The sequence below is a fragment of the Eptesicus fuscus genome, chromosome 10 (assembly GCF_027574615.1).
Source record: "Eptesicus fuscus isolate TK198812 chromosome 10, DD_ASM_mEF_20220401, whole genome shotgun sequence".
NCBI classification, from domain to species: domain Eukaryota; kingdom Metazoa; phylum Chordata; class Mammalia; order Chiroptera; family Vespertilionidae; genus Eptesicus; species Eptesicus fuscus.
This window is the reverse complement of record NC_072482.1, coordinates 55,175,688-55,192,632: the sequence shown is the minus strand read 5'-3', so window position 1 is coordinate 55,192,632 and position 16,945 is coordinate 55,175,688. Positions and strand designations below refer to the sequence as shown.

General features: G+C 37.0%; 1 protein-coding gene across 2 annotated transcripts in view; it reads right to left on the bottom strand.

The window, feature by feature from the left end:
- Nucleotides 1-16,945, bottom strand: part of GRIK2 (glutamate ionotropic receptor kainate type subunit 2) — a 571,111-nt gene that overhangs the window by 389,779 nt on the left and 164,387 nt on the right. The gene's annotated exons all lie outside the window — the stretch shown is intronic.

Here is a 16,945-nt window from a genome sequence, read left to right as displayed (position 1 = left end):
ATTGTTCAGTAAAGAACATAAACAAGAGAGAGACAATAATATAAACAGGGCTGAGCTCAAACTAAGATTACTACAGTCAGTATTTCTTAGTAAGTGTTTAGAATGTCTATGTAGGAGTGAGATATAGGACAGATGATTTAGTGACCTAGTGACAAGAAAAAAGGATGTTAGGAATGGATCAATAACAAACATAACCTTACATGTTTGGTTTAAACCTACCCCTGCAGGGAAGTAACATAAACTAACAAGTACAAATAATAGTGGACTGTGTACCGTAGAAACATATTGTACCAATTAAACTATTTTTTTAGGTTTGTTTTTTTTTTACTAAGCATGGGGGCTGTAAACAGCATAGAAATATCATCATGCTTTATCTGCTTAAGAAGCAAACAGAGGCTATAATTCAGCTATCTCTGGAATTGAAGTAACCCAAAGACATTAAATAACATTTATATCTAATTGACAATCTGATACACTATTTTTGCCGCACATAGAGAAGGGTAACTAGCTATACTCATTTTAGAGGAATCACCTACTTCTGGATTTTCATACTCATGGGAAAGTCTTTCTTCAAAACAACTCCATAGCAGAAAAGTAGAGAAATATGTTCTGGATTTTCTTGAGACCTATTTTTTTTTCCTGTGTCTGAGTTGAAGAGATATGTTTGTTAAGGAAACAAACAAAAGGGTGGATGGATGGATGGATGGATGGATGGATGGATGGATGGATGGATGATTGAATGGATAGATAGGTGGACAAATGCAAGGATGGGTAGATTTTTAAAAAAGCTAACAGGCTACAAGAAACAATAACCTTCATGATCTTTAGGACTAATAGCAATCCCTGTCTCCAGTCTCATACTCATATACCATGCCATAAAAAAAGAAAGATCAGGCTTATAATTTTTCAGTAAAACATTTAAAATTATTAAAAATCTATTATTTTTTTAAAAAAATCTAAGATTTTATTAAATCTGCATTTCTCAGTAATAAGGTTCTTCACAACTTGCACAATTGAATAATTACTCACAGAAATGGTGCCTGAGTTGTAAGCATATTTAGTGCCAAGAGAACCACAAAGGATTTAATAACCTTGGTATTAGTCCTTACTTCTGCCAAACTCACTATAGGATATCAAGCGGCAACATGCCTCACAATGCATTGCAGGGCTGAATAAATTAAATTAAGAAATATAAAATATTCTGAAAAAGAAAAGGTTAATATATAAAGGGTGGGGCAAAAGTAGGTTTACAGTTGTAAGTTCACAAAATAGATTTTATTATTGTATTATTACTTATTGTATTACTTTCCTTATGAACAATTGTAAACCTACTTTTACTCCACCCTGTTATGTGCAGTTTTATTAATTTGACAAAAAAAATGATATTTAAACACAAAAGTACCTTTTATGGTTTATAAATATAGAGGATGTATATTCTAAAAGTTTTCTACAGAATCTTTTCACTGAATTAATAGAACATAAAATTCATACCTGTAAGAGACAAATATTCTTCTTAATAGTATGCTTCACAGATAAATATTTGCCTTTGTTTTCTGTATCTGTAAATAACAGCTTTATTTTAAAAGGTCAGATTAGTTTATTCTATTCATTTTATGTAAGATATTATCTCATAACAGCAATTAACTACATTCAGTAGGGAAGGAATGCTTTTAATAATAAAGAACAAAATGATCTATAATAATAAAAGCGTAATATGCTAATTAGACCGGATGTCCTTCTGTCCTTCCGGATGAAGCTGGGCTGCGAGGGAAGCCTGGGTTCCGGGTGCCAGAGGGAAGCCGGTGCTGGCAGCTGGGGGAAGGAAGGCCTACTCTTGCACAAATTTTGTGCATCGGGCCTCTAGTAATTATATAAGCAAATTTAGAATGGAATAGGATAAATATACAATCTATAAGTTAATAATGAATTTAGGATGGCGATGTTCACTAAGCTTACATTATGGAAAGAACCTATGATGTTCTTGCACAAAATCACTCTGGGTACCTCTCTGAGAGGTAGAATTGTAACTGTTCAATAAGGTTTTGAATCCAAATAGGCAGTCGATTAAACATCAACTGTTTCTAAATTGTGATAAATTCCACAAAACATATCTATTTACAGTTCTGGGGGAGAATGGCTTGAAGTGGCTTGGAGGGCATTCTACTGAGAAAATTCAGAGACACTCCCTGAAGATAGCAGTATTAGAGCTGGACTTGGATTGAGTCTGAAGAGTAAGTTTATGAAACAGGAAGTTTCTTACATTTGCCCAGAGCGTGATGCTGATGAAGAAAATATGTTTTATATGGGGGAAATACAAAACAACGAAGCAATAAAAGATAATACCAGTGTTGAAAGTTAACATAAGAAAACATTAAGGGGTCCCTGGAGTCTTTTGATAAAGGTAGTAGCATAAAAGAGCTATACTTATGAGCATTTATATTTGACTTTCATCTTGTAGGATGGATTGGAAACAGAATACTTTTTGAGATTGAAAATAATTTAGGTTATTAGAATATGCCAAGAGAGAGATGATAAAAATGTGAAATTAGATAGAAAGGATGTGAATTAAGAATCTAGGTATAAGGATGTTGAAAAATGATCAGGTCCTATCACTATTATCATCCAGGATTATTTAGGGTGCTCACTACCATGTACAGGGCTCATGCTCACTGAGAAAGTACAACAAATATATGTTCATAGGAAAAGCAATTTCTTCCCTTCAAATTGACAATACACTAAAAATCACAGAGCTACAGTTTGTGTTTTTTAAAAGAGTCTCACAAAGAAATATTTATATAATAGACATATATACGTGTTGACTCATGTAAAGTAAAAAAGAATATATTTCCTTGTGCTATTTACTCTCATTGACAGATAAGTAGAATGACTTATTTTGAAGTAGCAAGTAAGAGCATAAGAGAAAAGTAAGAAAAGGTCTTTTGGTTATGCCAAAGATAATTGAATCTTTCATTTTTAGGTTGGATAAATATACTATAAAAAGGTATCTTAGAAATTGTTCACCTTGTTTATTGTTTAGTTTGACTTTTGTTAAAGTTTCATTTTTAAAAATTTATTTAAATTAAAAATGCAATAACAAAAATACCTTATGTCATATTTTCTTTCTTAAACGTTTGGAAGTTTTAGAATTTATTCAAATATATAAGGCAAATGTACACCTGGTGCAGGAGAAAGTAGCATAGAGGTAGATGTTTTTATGTAACAACCACTAAGTACTTGAAAAAAACGTATCAGAGGTATTTGTAGCATTAGCTGTAATTACAAATATAGTAGAAGATTACAGAATTAGCTGTAATATTCCCGCAGAAGTTATTTCTTTCAATATATTTGAAGTTTAATTCAGTAATCATTCTGCCATTAGATGAAATTTAAGATTTCAGAAATATAGTGGATGATTATATACATATTCCAAATTTTGCCTTGTTTTAAGGAGACAGGACAATTGTATTTTGATTTTGAACATAGTTAGGAAATGTAATCCCTAAAGATTACATTTTATTTATTAGGATTAAGTTCCTTTTAGAAGTTTCTTTCATTACATTTTATGTGTTCAAGGCAATCTTTATTAAATGATTTGCTTACTATAGAAGAAGGTGATGTAACTAAATTTACATCACCATTGTCATACTTGACACTCAGATAAATTGAATATTCTAAAGAATATATATATGTGTGTGTATATACATATATAGAATGTATAATATTTTTAGAAATATACCCATTTAGAAACTCTTCAAAGTAGAAGATTACAGAATTATAAAAGGAATATATTGTGCTGACTGATAAAGAATGAAATTAGTATTTTCTTCACAAAAGTTGGGAAAAGTTTATGCAAGAGATACCAGTAATTTCTGCCCCCTAGCATGAAGATTGGCAGAATCATACTGGGAACCAATTAATCCTTTGTTGTTGAAGGGACCACTCTAGAAGGCCTGCCCTACTTTGGATTCAGATATTTATATATAGACCTTTGGGGGGAGGCCTGAATGCAGTACAATAAATCAAGTGCAGATATTTCAGAAAAGGTTCTGTTCAGTATACAATTGTTGTGTCTTTCAGAAAAGACCAGCCTCTGTAAACTATGTTAGACATAGTTTCCTTAAATTTTAAAAATCTAGATTTAGGTAGCATCCTGCCTGAAACAATATTTGTTTTGAGAGAATATGGAGCAGTAGCAGAAGGATATTAGGAAAGAAGTCAAGACAACTGTGAAAGAAAAGTACAGTCTTAATAATTCCCTTGCTTACAGAGTGAATGGAATTAACAGTGTTGGATAAAGTACAACATGAATCAGAATGCTATTGTCCAATTCATTTATTAAGACTCAACAAACAGCCTCGCCAGTGTGGCTCAGTCGTTGAGCATCTATGAACCAGGAGGTCACAGTTTGATTCCTGGTCAGGGCACAAGCCCAAGGTGCTGTCTCCACCCTGGTAGGGGTGTGCAGGAGGCAGTTGATCAATGATTCTCTGTCATCATTGATGCTTCTATCTCTTTCTCCCTCTTCCCTCCCCTCTGAAATCAATAAAAGTATTTTTTAAAAAGAAGGTGGAAAAAAAAATGACTGAACAAACAATCTAGAGTTTGGGTAATGCTTTTTTGGACTAATTATCATATTGGAGCCATTGTACCAGACCACACACCACAGAGGTGTGGGCTTGGAAATTTCCCTGAAAGTAACCCTGGGGGAAGAAGTTAATCTAGGGCAGTAATGTCAAGGGGTTTAGGTGGGGAAATGGACTACCTAAGCCCTACAGTGATAGTTTGGTCAATTCTCTAAGATGAGTAGATGTTTGAAAAATATATATATTTAGGAGAAAGCCAATTCATGTCAGGAGGAGACTAGCTAGAAGCTAGACAAAGAGGCACAAGTGAGGGCTTGAAGTCAAGTTGGGGCATTTGACTCTTAAGAAAAGCTATTCCCAGCCCTGCTGGGAGTTCATGATGTGATTCCCAGTCAGGGCACATGCCCTGGTTGAAGTTCAATCCCCAATGTGGGGAGTGCAGGAGGCAGCCAATCAATGATCCTCTCTCATCATTGATGTTTCTATCTCTCTCTCCCTCACCCTTCCTCTCTGAAATCAATAATAAATAAATACTTTTTTAAAAAGCCATTCCCAATACCAGTTGACATACATTAAGCTTTTCTTTTTTTTATGTTATCCTAAAGGCTTTGGCCCAATCTTACTAAAGTTTGTGACTTTAGGTTTTAGTTTTGTTTGAAGAAGTAGAAAGTCTTATGTCCAAAGAAGAGATTCACACCCATTTCACCCCAGGGCCTAGCTTCCAGCAGGTCACCAATAAAGGAGAGCTATGTATAACAGAAGAGCCTACCCCTGGTGGTCATTGTTAGTTGAGCATTATTATAACTAAACTAGAGGCCCAGTGCACGAAATCTGTGCACAGGTAGAGTCCCTAGGCCTCGCTGGCGATCAGGGCTGATCTGTGGGCCGACCAGCGGGGCGAACAGGGAGCCCCCGCTGGCACCCACCTTGGCTGGCCTGGGGCCTGCAGGCTGGGGGCAGCTCCTGTGCTGAGTGTCTGGCCCCTGGTGGTCAGTGCTCATCATAGCAACCAGTAGTTCCACCGGTCATTCCGCCATTTGGTCGATTTGCATACTAGGCTTTTATTATATAGGATAAGAAAGAAACTGAATTACCTGCATGGATCAAGCCTGAGGCAGAACACTACAAACCTCTCAAAAAAGAGCTTACTGGTAATTTAAGGGGACACAATTTCTAGCAATTAGCCCAAAGAAGGACTCAGCATTAATAATTTGAATATATAAAATAAAGATATCTTGTTTTGCATTCAGGCAAGAAGGGATCCAAGATATATGTGTTGAGCAAATAATGATACTTTAAGGTAATATTCATAAATAGTAAATTAAGATGGAAATATTGAATAGTATATCTCCTATATTAAAAATTTGCTATTGCTAGTTGCATTTTTTATTGTTAATGCTTATGCTTTCTATGTGTTTTTAAGTCTGCAGAAATTCCATTTCTTTAACATTACCCTATCTCCTTCTGTTAGTCCATTCCCTTTCTTAATCATTAAGCCCTAAGACAGCAGATTCTGGTCAGCATCCAAATCTATTAAGAAAAAAGTCTTAGGTCTGTTGACCACAGAAACAGAGTTAAGGTAACATCTTAACTTCAATTGTGTTTCAGCCCCAGGACCATGAAATCAGAAGTCCCTATGGACCATACCCTCATTAAAGCATACAGAACAATGCCATGGCTGACATCAGGACCTAATATAATGATCAACTACTCCCTAGGCTGGCTTTGAGGCAGGATAGTACAAAGCTAGGAAAATTCCTTAGCAAGTGGAAAGGGAAAACTAAGAAAGTTAGTTAAATGGCCAGTGGAGCAATTTACAGCCAAATAACAAATTACAGGGTCTTACCTTCCCTAATCAAGGACACTTAGGAGCAAATGGTTTACATATTGCAGACATTGTGGGGGTGGGAGGGGCAGACCCAACTTGGTCCCATTCCTTCCTTGGTGACATTCTTTGAAGGTGAAACTGACCAGACAATGACCCTGACTCCTCTATATGCTCATTTTGATGAGTCAGCATATTAAAGGACACACCTGGAAAGCTGATGAATATTCTATTGAGATCCTCCCCTGAGACTTCCCCTAAATGTCCCACCTTTAGAAAACAGAAGAAAAAAAAAAAAGAACTCATAGGACAAAGGACCCAATATGTGCTCTCTCTGGGGGCACACAGGCATTTCCCCCCTGCTTGTTTTCTCACGTGTTTATCTTTGCTTTCTTACTCTTAAGTGCTAAGGGTTCCCAGGAGACATGTAACTAAGGGGAGCAATAGGTAGTGGCAGCTTGTCCCTGGCTAACCCCCTGAACCTGTCTCCAAAGGCCCTCCTTCTGTCTCTGTAACTTGTCTCCAGAGTCCACATAGTCCAACTGGCTCACTTCTTCTGCCTCTGTGACTTTCTAAAGTGCCAAGGCATCCTCGCCTAGGATAGACGCTTCCTCGTTTCCAAAGGGCCAAGACAGCTCCAACTAGGCTCATTCCTGTTGCCATGATCTTGACTCTTCTGTCTTAAGCCCTTCCTTTGTTTCAATGGCCCCAGCTTTCATAAATGTACTCACAAAATCACCTGGACTTGTGTTGTGAAGTCTTTCCTGCATGAAGTCCCACACATTCCAAACCATGTTGGGGAAGATTTTTTAAATAATATAGATACCTAAGTGCAACATTGGAAAGCAAAGCATCCAATTGAAGTTAAATTATTAACACTAAATCTCTTCATGTCACAATACAGAACAGCAAAATGTTCCAACAAATCTAAATAGATGTTTGTTGGAAACACATACTTCCCTTCATTTATAAATAAAAGTATCTTGTCAGTCAAAAACAAAATTACACTTTCTTCTTCCAGAACATGTGTTTTAAGCTTTTAAAAATCAGGAATGATTTGTTATTGGTATTTTGAGATACTTAATAGAACCAAAATGTACAATTAAGAAAGCTGCCCTGCCTGCTGCTGCACCATCTTATCCTTTATGCCTCAATTGTATTTGTCTAGTCTATAGTGTTTAAACCTTATAAATAGCATATAAGCAGATGGGAATAGGGATATAGTCTTACTAGGATGAGAAGAAAGGACCAAGGATGAAAATGTATGCAAGCCATGGAGATCGGGTGCCAGTAGCTGCCTTATTAAACATATGCTTGTTGAATTTGCTGTGAGAGAAGATACAGCCCATTACAATTGTGATAGACCATAAAGTTTACTTGTTTATACTAGTTTTATTTAAAACCATCACTACACAAAAGAAGAGTATAGAGATCACAGACTGATATCTGAATTCAAATAATTGAAAAGAAAATTAATGGTATGCCATACAAAAAAAGAAAGAAAGAAAGAAGAAAGAAAGAAAGAAAGAAAGAAAGAAAGAAAGAAAGAAAGAAAGAAGAAAGAGAGAAAGAGAGAAAGAGAGAAAGAGAGAAAGAGAGAAAGAGAGAAAGAAAGAAAGAGAGAAAGAAAGAAAGAAAGAAAGAAAGAAAGAAAGAAAGAAAGAAAGAAAAAACATTGTCCTAAAAACAAGAAAATATCATTTATTGAGTGTATGGCATTCAACTTGATCTTTTACATATATTATTCTACTTAATCATAAGAATCCCCCCCTAAAATAGATATTATAATTCCCATGTAACAGAGAAAACAGGCTCAGAGAGAAAACATGCCCTAAATCAAACAGCTGCTAAATACTTAAACTATGTGATGTTATTTCCATTGATGCTAGAGCTGTCATCCTGGAGAATACCGGTAAGCCACTATGAATCAAATCAAAATCAGAATATCCTCCTTAAAAGTTTTTAGGGAATTATGCATCATTTTAGTGTGTGGATATTTCTTAAAGCTATCTTGTAAGAAACATGAGAGAATACAATAGGAAGTCCCCCTTTCCATAGACATACACTGAGTTGAAATTAGAATAAGAACAGGCATAAAGTTATGCTACTGCCTTTTGTGCTTCTGCAAGGCTATTAGAGATAATACCCACCAGCTCAAGGTAATGTGAACCCCTGCTAGTGGAACTTAGTTCAAGAACAGTTAAGATAATTAATAAAAGAAAACAACATATCCACAAACAACTTATCTTTCAAAAATTACTCCCTCACCATTCATCCATCTATAACTACCACCTAATATCTCTCTTCTTCTTTTTCATAGCCAAATTTCTTCTAATAATCTTTGCAGATATATTCCAATCTAATAATTTATTTTCCCCACCATTTCACCAAAATCGTCTTTGCTAAGGTCACTAATGACTACCAAGCCGCTTAAGTCATTGCATTGTTTCCAGTTCTCATCTTTCTTGACCAGACAGTAGCATATGTTGCTGCTGATTTTATTTTCCTTTTTGAAACCTGGTCCTCCCATGGTTTCCTAACATCACACTCACCTTATGTCTCTATCCCCTATGTCAAAGTCACTAACTGCAACATCCTCCTCAAAAATAACCAATGCCACAGGTATTCAGGCTTAGTCTTAGGGCCCTCATCTATCCTCTACACAAAGTCAATATCTTAACACCCATAGCTTAGCAACTGAAGAGTTGCAAAAGTAGTATATCAAACTGTCCACTCAATTTGAATACTACAAAAAACCTAAATGTAAAACTCTAAATGTAAAAAAGTGAATTCACCAACTTCTTCCAATTATCTGGTCTGCTTTCAATATTCAATAAATTGTGCCAGTGAGAAATCTAGAAATCAAATAATGCCAATCATTTTCCCCAGCTTCTCTTATTCAGTAAATCACCTCATCCTATAGATGCTATCTTCTATAATGTACTTTATATCCTTCAATTCCTCCCCAATACTCCCACCAACATCCAACTATAATTGGCCATCATTTTTTACTTGGAATTCTTTAATAGACCCTTAATGTATTCCTCAGGTGTACTTCCCTTTTCAATATTTTCTACAAAATGCAACCTGATTGATGATCATTTTTAAATGCTATATAATCATGTCGCTCTGTTGTTTAAACTCTTCATGGTGCCCCATTGATCTTAGGATAGAGAAAAGAATTCTTGGCATTGTCTCAATCATATTCTAGTACATAATTTGACCTTCTAGTACTTCCCCATCCCTGATTCAGACCATGCTCTCCTTACTCTTATTGTTTAATCCCTGGCTTACTTTCAGTTTCTCAAATATGCCAGCTCCTTCTCTCATGGCTATCACATACGCTGATCCTTCTGCTTGGGCATTCTCTGCCCTTGCTTCTTTATCAAGTTAATGTCTACCTTTCTTTTAGGACTCAGCTCTAAAAGTTTTCCTCAAGGAAGGCATTTCAAGCCGTAAGACTAGATCAGGTCCTCAGGTACCCACTCTCAAAACACCTAGCAATTCTCCTTTATACTATTTATTAAAGTTGTACTTGAAATTAAGTGGACAAGCAGTTATTTAAAGACTTTCATTCCTGTTGGACAAAAAGCTCCATAGCTTCAAGGAGTAAACCACAGTCATGGCTGTATCACAGGCACAATGATTTGTACATCATGAGTTTACAACAAATGTATGTTGAAGGAATAAATTAGGCAATAGTTGATAATCATCTTCACTCTTTCACTACTAATTCATGCCCTAACATCTTATTCTGGTTTCTACTCCCCACATTCCAATAAAAGTTTTAGTTATAAAAAGTCAGCAATGACCAACTTCTGTCTCAAATCTGGTAGACCCATCCTACCTAATAAAAGAGTAATATGCAAATTAACCATCAATCTGCTTCACCCACCAGCCAATCAGAGCGAGTATGCAAATAAACCCAACCAGATGGCTACAGCCACAGAGAGCAGGAGGGAGGCTTGGGTCTCCCAGGCAATGGAGGAAGCCAAGCTTTCCACCTGCCGTTGCCGGCCTAGGCCTCCACTCAAGGCTACAAAGTTTCAATTATAGAAGGTAAACAAATCCAAACAGAAATGGCGGCAACCACAGAGCTGGAAAGAGCGGGAGGTTAGGGTTGCCCCCAGCAATGAAAGAAGCAAAGCTTTCCACACACCCTGGCCGGCCCATAAAGCTTTCTGCACACCCTGGCCGGCCCAAAGCTTTCCGCACACCTAGGCCTCCGCTTAAGGCTACAAAGTTTCAATTATAGAAGGATAATAAACTCCAACAGAAATGGCTGCTGGCCACGGAGTGAGCAGGAGGCTTGGCTCCACTCCAGGCTACAAAGTTTCAATTGTAGAAAGTAAATAAATTCCAGATACCAGGGCCTCCGCTTGGGTCGCCAGGGGGCATGACTGGCCTGCAAACCACCACAGGCTCCTCGCTCAGGCCGCCCCATGCCCCAAGGGAACTCCCACCCTGATCCAGGACACCCTTCAGGACAAACCAGCTGGCCCCCACCTGTGCACCAGGCCCCTATCCTATCTAATAAAAGAGTAATATGCAGATTGACCATCACTCCAACACACAATATGGCTGCCCCAATGTGGTCAAAGATCCTGCCCCCAAGTGGACACAAGATGGCCAACACAAGATGGCCAGCAGGAGAGGGCAGTTGGGAGGGACCAGGCCTGCAAGGGAGGGCAGTTAGGGGTGACCAGGCTGGCAGAGGATGGAAGTTGGGGGCAAACAGGCTGGCAGGGGAGCAGTTAGGCATCAATCAGGCTGGCAGCGGAGTGGTTAGGGGGTGATCAGGCTGGCAGGCAGAAGCGGTTAGGGGCAATCAGGAAGGCAGGCAGGCGAGCAGTTGGGAGCCAGCAGTCCTGGATTGTGAGAGGGATGTCCGACTGTCCAGTGGGATCAGGCCTAAATGGGCAGTCAGACATCACTCGAGGAATCCCAGATTGGAGAGGGTGCAGGCTGGGCTGAGGGACACACACCCCCCCTCCATGCATGAATTTCGTGCACCGGGCCTCTAGTTCATTTATAAGCTTATAATACTGAATTTCCCACTTCCTTTAGCATTCCTGGTCATTGTCCTATCCTTGAAGTCGTCTTCTATTTTGTGTTTCATGACTTAATTATCTTGTTTTTCCCACTTATCTGGCCTTTATTCTTTAGGCCTTTTTGGCATAGTGTTTCTCTGTTGTTTTTTGAGTGATGATATTCCCAGGGTTATACCCCAGTTCTCCTCTCTGGAACACGCTCCTTTGAAATATAGCTAATATGTTTGAGTATTTTATACTACTTTCCTAAGTTTACTATATATGTTATCTCTTAAATTCTCACAAGTTTTCATCATAATACCATATCTACTTTACTGATAAGAAACTTATATATTGAAAGGTTAATTATTTTCTAAGGTTACACAGTGAGTAATTGAGAAATTTTGGATTTGAATCCAATTAGTCTGGTTCAAGAACATGTTTCTTTACCTCTTTCTATATTGAAACTAATTTAAACCATTGAAGTGACTATCCTTGTATAATGATGACTCTCAAATCTTTTTCTCCACCTCAAATAACTCACACATGATCTGCTTGTTAATATCCACCTGCCCACTAAACATCTCCACTTGGTGTCTCACAGGCACAATGAAAACAACATGATCACCAAATTGAACTCTCCCCTTTGCTCAAAATATTTTTTCTAAATTCCGTGTACTGTAAAACATCACCATACAAGTTGCAAATAGTCAAGTTCAATTCCTCACTGTCCCTTACCCCTACTGATGCTGCATCCTTCAAATGAGGTTTCCATGACTATAGTTATCTCAGATACCCAACCCAGAGCCTCCTTAGACCTTTTTTGCATTCGTTGGCAAAAGAACAACCCAAACATTATTGAAATTGTACAGGCACAACATGTTTCCAGGGTCCATGGCTATTTCTGTTCTTTTGTCACTTATCTCAGTGCCTAGCCATAGCTGAGGTCCTCAGAAATGATAAGGTAAATATAACAAAACTCTACATGCATTTCCCATTCCCTCTAGTACAAACATGATCATTTAACATTTATTTTCCCAAGTCTACATTCTTCAGAACATTAACTTTCATAGATATTGTTGCAAAGATTTTTACCATTTTTAGAAAAAGAATAAAATAATGCAGCCTTACTGTAGTGCATCCTATTAAAAATCATTGCTGAACAACACCCAAATAGCCATTCTCTTTTCTTATCACAAATATCCTACCTTCAAATTGCTAGTACACTGATGATAAGAAATAAATAGAAATGCCAAGTTTTGGACTGTTAGTGAAAACAACATGACTTAAAATAATATTTTACAAACAGTGAGATTTCATGGGGTATTTTTTTTTTTCATTTAAAATGACTTATTGCCCCTTGAAGCTGAAAAAAATTTTACTGCTGTACGGGCATCAAGTCATTTAAAGAATTTAGAGATTCCTGAATAATTTATATTAGAGTTAAATAACATCTTCTAGATTATTTCTCAATAACCGCATTATTCAGTGGTTTAAAAAGTTTATCTGGTTGTTTAATTCTCCTTATGATTTTTAAAAAATACATTGTTATTGATTTCAGAAAGGAAGGGAGAGGGAGAGAGACATAGAAACATCAATGATGAGATAGAATCATTGATGGGCTGCCTCTTGCATACCCAACACTGGGGACTGAGCCCACAACCTGGGCATGTGCCCTAACCATGACCTCCTGGTTCATAGGTTGATGTTCAACCACTGAGCCATGCTGGCTGGGCCCCCCTAAGATTTTTTTTTAATATGCAGTTTCTAATTATCTATACTATGGTTCCAAATGATAACCAAGTCACGTCATAAGATGGCAAGACTGGAATATATGTTTTAAGAGTATGGATATGATACTCTTGTGTTGGAAACAAAAACATGTGACTTTCATATTTAAGTTTGAAAATATTTTGTTAAAAATATGTTTTTATTTATTTTAGAGCAGAAGGGAGAGGGGGAGAGAGATAGAAACCTCCATGATAAGAGAGAATCATTGATCGGCTGCCTCCTGCATGCCCCACACTGGGGATTGAACTTGCAACATGGGCATATGCCATGACTGGGAATCAAACCATGACCTCCTGGTTCATAGGTTGATGCTCAACAACCACTGAGCCATGCCAGCCAGGTGAAGCTTAAAAATACTTAATATCTATAATCAGATGGAGTTTTTTAGTGACCCTAAAGGCATAACAGACTTTTTTTTTCTACAAATGTAATTAACTACTCATTTGACCATAAATTATTAGCTTAGAAAATCCAACTTATCAATATGTAATATAAAATTATTCAGAGCTATTTTGAAGATAAAATCCACAATGTATTAATAAAGTAAAATAAATATAGAACATTGGAAGGAATATATCCCAGTCTTTGGACTCTCATCTGATAGAAATGAGCCAAGCTGTCCCAAAAAGTGGGTATTGTTGGCACATCAAATAAGAGGACCCATTACTCTGCTGTGAAGCAGCCTCAAGTTTGTGAACTTTCCTTTCCTCACAGCATTTACCCATTTCATACTTACTTCGCACTCCATTTATTAGACTATCCTGGGCCTCCTTGATTCATAATCTCTTGCTCCCTCCCTTGCTCCCTCATATGGTGTTTTGAACCTGGTGATAATGTGGTCCCTGTGGCAATAACTCATGTTATGAATTGCACTTGTTCCTCTATATTCTCAAATGTACCCAAGAAACTCCTGCACAGCACCATGATTACCCCAAAAAGCTCATGTATTAATCAGGGTAAGCTGTGTTGAGCTGCAATAATAAACTTTTAACATCTCTGTGGATTGACGCAAAATCTCTGTGGCCTTCTCTAATTCTGCTACAGATCTAGCAGCTCTCTAAGAAGGCAGAGGGATTAATCCTTCCAGCCTGTGGCTCCACAATCTTATGAGGAAGCTGAAAAAGAGAACTCAAGAGTCTCATACGTTTTTAAATGCTCTGGCTCAAAGATACAAAGGTCACCCTCACAGCCTACTATCTAGACAATTTATGTAGGCCCATGTTATTCCAAAAACAATGAGAAATGTGAAGGATCACATGAATATTTGGTAATCAATAGATATCTCATTCAGAGAGTTTGATACTTTTTTTTCACTTAAAAATATAGGGGTAGTTTTTACTAAATCAGTTTTGTCCTATATAATAAAAGGCTAATATTCAAATTGTCCCCTTGGGAGTTCGACTGACCAGGAGTTCAACCACTCACTATGATGTGTGCTGACCACCAGGGGATGGCGCAGAACAAAGGAAGGCCCCGGCCAGCAGCCAGCAGCCAAGGAAGGAAGGCCCCAATCGGCCCTGATTGCCGGCCAGGCCTAGGGGCCCTACCCATGCATGAGTTTCATGCACCGGGCCTCTAGTACTCAAATAATAAAGGAACTACTAAATTCAAGAAAAATAATGAAATTTAAGTTTAGCACTGAAGACATATCCTGTGTTTCTGTTATTAAATGAGAATGAGCCTCTTAATATTTAATAAATGTTTTAAAGGTAGCAGTGAACTAGGACTCTGTTGCTCACATAAGACACTTTCCCTTCTATAAAATGAAAACTGGGGTGGAGTGATTACTCAGAAAAAGGCTATGCATTATAGGTATTTTTAAATTGCTAAACTTAAGCAACAAAAGTTAAGTTCAGAATTTCATAATGATATATAAACCACATTATGTTTCATTGTTTATACATGTGTATACACACACACAAACACACACGCTGAATACAACTACTGACTTTAGCAACAGTCTAATGAAGGAGACTCTAAAGTAGACAGTATAAACTGTGAAATGATTGTGATGATAAGAGGAAGTCTTAAGATTTTTTTAGAGCCTTTAGTAGAGTCAGCTAAATCAGACTGATTATTTGGTAAAAAGAGAAAAGGAGATTCAAGGGAATCATAAATATGCATGGTTTACAAAGAAGCTGTTTCACCCTCATTGTTATTAAAATTATAAGGCAGTTAAGGTCAGTAAATATTTGAACAGTATTATGTGTCCAACATCCTTGGGAGTAGTTGATTGTAATTATAGCTAAATCCCTGTCCTTGAGATACTTACAGTCAAATAAATACATCACATACAGTTTTAATCTCCAAATAATTGAGATATCTATGGTCAATGCAGAGAGCATTACAACTTGAATAGAATGTTGCATTTCAACTCAAAGCTCAAATAATACAACTACAAAGTATTATTCTATAACCCAAATAGATAAAAAAATATATGAAGTATATATTTAAGAAATTAATAATCTAACTAGAGAAACAGATAAATTAACTATTTTGAAGCAAGGTAGAATACATGGACATTGTTAGAGGTCCAAACCATGCTAAGAAACACCAAAGACAAGTTGGTTTCTATTGGAGTGATACAGAAAGGTACATAGCTGGGACATAAAAAAAAAAAAAGTTCATTTTATAAATATAAAGTGAGGCAAGGAGGTGGGCATATTAAATATTGAGTGAATTCCTAGGGAAATCAGAGCATATTCAGTGACCTGATGGAATACAGAGTAGGGGTGATTATGCAGGGGATTTTAAGACCAGAGACATGAGTTGTAGCAAGATTAAAAAGAGCCTCTGAAATGGATCATGTCAAAGTTAAGTTTTACTTTGTACAAAACCAAGTAATATGGAACATTTTAGAAAGAATAGCTTTATATTGTTAAGTCTGGTATAAAAGTATAAAAAACAAATTAAAGAAGAGGTTTCAGGTAGAGTAATAAGCATTAAAATACTTAGATAATAATTTAGGCAAAAATAATGATGGTATGAACTAAGTGAGTGTTAAAATAAGGGTGTAGACATAGGATTGATTAGATGCCAAGGGTTATTGAGAAGGAGAAAGAAAAATCTAATATAATATCTACTTTTTGTAACAACAACAAAAAGTGATGATTATTGAATGAGAAAGAATACAGAAGGAGCAAAGAGTTTTAAGATTATTCTTTGATTTTTATTGTCTTTGATATGAGCTGTATTGATATACAGCAAAAGATGAAAATGCCCATCAGTAGTTCAGAAGAGTGGTCAGGGACAGGAATTACAGATGGTAGTAAACTGCATGTCCATAATCTAGTGGATAAAGACATGGAGTAGATAACCTCACCTGGGACAGGGTGAGGAATGATGCCACCTCATGGAAAAGCTATTGCTGAGGAGTACTCTAAAAAAAATGGGACTCAACCAAGGAAAACAAGAATAAAGGGGAAGAACAGAGACAATGGGAAAACGTTTCACATCTCTACATCTGGCCCTAAACTGTTTCCAACTGCCCATTATACCTCTCTCCATCCTATCCCCAGGCAATGTAACTTGAACCACACTCACTATTTCCAAAACACACTATGCCTGTTCCCAACTCTATTTGATCTGCCTAAAATTCCTACTGAGTAATTCTTTCAAATGCCACTTCCTCTGGGAAATCACCCCACAAAGTTGCATTATGGTATTCATCTTCCTGTACGTTAGTTATTATTGCCTCTGTTTCCTTCTTTTAAACA